Source organism: Felis catus, assembly GCF_018350175.1.
Source record: "Felis catus isolate Fca126 chromosome D4 unlocalized genomic scaffold, F.catus_Fca126_mat1.0 chrD4_random_Un_scaffold_87, whole genome shotgun sequence".
Lineage (NCBI taxonomy): Eukaryota > Metazoa > Chordata > Mammalia > Carnivora > Felidae > Felis > Felis catus.
The window spans coordinates 1-2674 of NW_025408519.1; the positions used below are offsets into that span (position 1 = coordinate 1).

The 2674-nt window shown below is 63.4% G+C and overlaps 1 pseudogene; it reads left to right on the forward strand.

Moving 5' to 3' along the window:
• The first annotated feature begins 684 nt into the window (after nucleotides 1-684).
• LOC123383639 lies at nucleotides 685-1599 on the forward strand (annotated as a pseudogene).
• The last annotated feature ends 1075 nt before the right edge of the window (nucleotides 1600-2674 follow it).

Genomic DNA, 2674 nt, shown 5'->3' on the forward strand with positions numbered 1-2674 from the left:
TCGGTTCAGTGCTGGGACCCGAGCAAGCCCCCTGTTCCTCCAGGGCCCTCTTTGGCCTCCCTGGCCACATGCTGGGCCTGAGTCCTGATCTGGGGGAGATGGGGGGTGACCCCTCCCCGGAATACCCGCCATTGACTGAGGGCCCAGTAGCCTTCAAGGGAGGGCCCTGCAGGGGCAGACACAGTCCTGGGGGGCCAGGGACCGACCACTGAGCCAAGAGGGGCAGGTGGCCGGCCCTGCAGGTTCTGTGAAGTCTGCGAGGGCACGTTGACCAGAGCTGTGCCCGAAGGGTCTTGACTCCCTCACAGCAGGTGGGAACCGGCAGAGGATTTGCCAGGGGCGGGTCCTGCGGGTGGAGGGGGTCTGCCAGGGGAGCTCGGCACGGGGGTGCGCTGCTGGCTCCAGCATGCTGACTCGTGGCTGCACGGGTTTCCAGCCTCCTCCGCCTCAGGCTCGCTCCCCTTTGTAGGACGGGGCGCTGATGGTTCCCCGTCCCCCGGGGCAGAGGGTAGGGAGGCGCCGCGGGCAGACTCACCCAGGACAGGCCAGGACAGCGGCTGTTCCTTAAGCAGCCCAGGGTTTGCCTCCTCGATAAGGCGCACAGGTCCGTGGCCCCCAGCTTTGGGCTCCTGCCGCCAGCCTCTGGCAGCGACCCTCCTCCCGCCCTGTCCCCTGTCCCTGTAGATACGTGGCCTTCCTGAAGCTGTTCCTGCAGACGGTGGAGAGCACTTCATGGTGGGACACAAGGTCACCTACTACGTGTTCACCGACCGGCCGGGGGATGTGCCCCGCGTGCCCTTCGGGGAAGGGAGGCAGGTGGTGGTCCTGGAGGTCCGGAGCTACTCGCGCTGGCAGGACGTGTCCATGCACCGCATGGAGATGATCAGCAACTTCTCCCGGCGGCGCTTCCTCCACGAGGTGGACTATCTGGTGTGCGCGGACGTGGACATGAGGTTCCGCGACCATGTGGGCGTGGAGATCCTGTCCCCGCTCTTCGGCACCCTGCACCCCGGCTTCTACGGGGCGGCCCGCGAGGCCTTCACCTACGAGCGCCGGCCGCAGTCCCAGGCGCACGTCCCCAGGGACGAGGGCGAGTTTTACTACGCGGGAGGCTTTTTCGGGGGACGGTGGCCGAGGTTCTGCGGCTCACATCGGCCTGTCACCAGGCCATGGTGGTCGACCGGGCCCACGGCATCGAGGCCGTGTGGCACGACGAGAGCCACCTGAACAGGTACCTGCTGGACCACAAGCCCACCAAGGTGCATGTCCCCCCCCGAGTACCTGTGGGACAAAAAACGGCTGGGCTGGCCCGCCGTCATGAAGAAGCTGAGGTATGTGACCGTGCCCAAGAGTCACCGGGTCATCCGGGACTGATGATGGGCTGGCCTAGTGTCCGTCAGGGGTGCCACCCTGACCCCAGCCGTCAGAGCAGATGGCCTGTCGCCGCTCCCTTTCTCTGTCCGGTCGCGGGACATGGCCGAGGCCCGGCGCCGCCCGCATCAGGCACGGGGACAGTTAGGCCTGACCGGGGGCCTGCCGGGGGGCGCGGCTCCAGCAAGACCCCTTGCTCTTCGGGTTCCTGGTCAGCTTTGAAAGGTCGCTTGCAGCCCGGCGGGCAGGACGTGAAGGTGAGGCCGGATCAGGACCCCCTTGGCTGGCGCCTGGCTTCCCGGCAGCCTGGGCACAGCCCGCCGCCCGCTGGGGCAGGAACTGCCCCCCCAGCCCCTGGCCTCCCTCAGTCCCTGCGGTTTGTGGGTGTTGCGCTTTCCCTGTCACTGCCACTAAAATGTTTCTGGCGGATGACGGGTATTGCGGCTTGTCCCGCAAAACCTGCCTTGTGCGCTTCCTCGAGGCCCCGGCCAAGGGTGAGTGCTGCAGTCACTCTCCGCCTTGCGTCTCCCTTCTCACATCAAGCACAGGGCGGGTCCGTGTTTGCCACTGCTATTTCTCCCTGACGTTGGCCAACTGTTACAATTTCCATGTCACTTGCTGCTGTAAACACCACTCCAATTTTATGTCGGATGCTTTTCTATTTATTGTTTTATTTTTTGTAAGGTTTATTTATTTTTGAGAGACAGAGAGAGACCATGAGCTAGTGCGGAGGGGGAGAGACAGAGGGAGACACAGCATCCGAAGCAGGCTCCAGGCTCCGAGCCGTCAGCACAGAGCCCGACGCGGGGCTCGAACTCACGAACCGTGAGCCGAAGTTGGACGCATCAACCGACTGAGCCCGCAGGCGCCCTATAACCTTGATAATGTTAACCATGTTCAGGTGTACAATTCAGTGGCAATACGTTCATTCACTGTTCTGCAACTGTCCCCTCCATCCATCTTCACGACTTTTTCGTCACTCCCAAACTCTGTGTCTGCCCACTAGACCCTAACCCTCCCACACCCATCCCCCTCCCAGGCCCGGCACCCACTGCTCCTCCCACCCCTCTGAATCTGACTGTTCTCCGTCCGTCATGAGCGGGGTCCTCCAATATCGGTCCTTTAGGGACTGGCTTGTTTCCCATAGCACATGTGGCCTCAAGGTCTGTCCCCGTGAGCCTGGACCTGACCCACTTTTCCCCCAGAGGAGTTGCTCAGCTCTGTCTTCTCTAACCTGAGCCTCCTCAGTCCCCTGTGCTCCCCTCATCTTCCTCCTCAGCCTGAAGGACCCCAGGGCACCGTC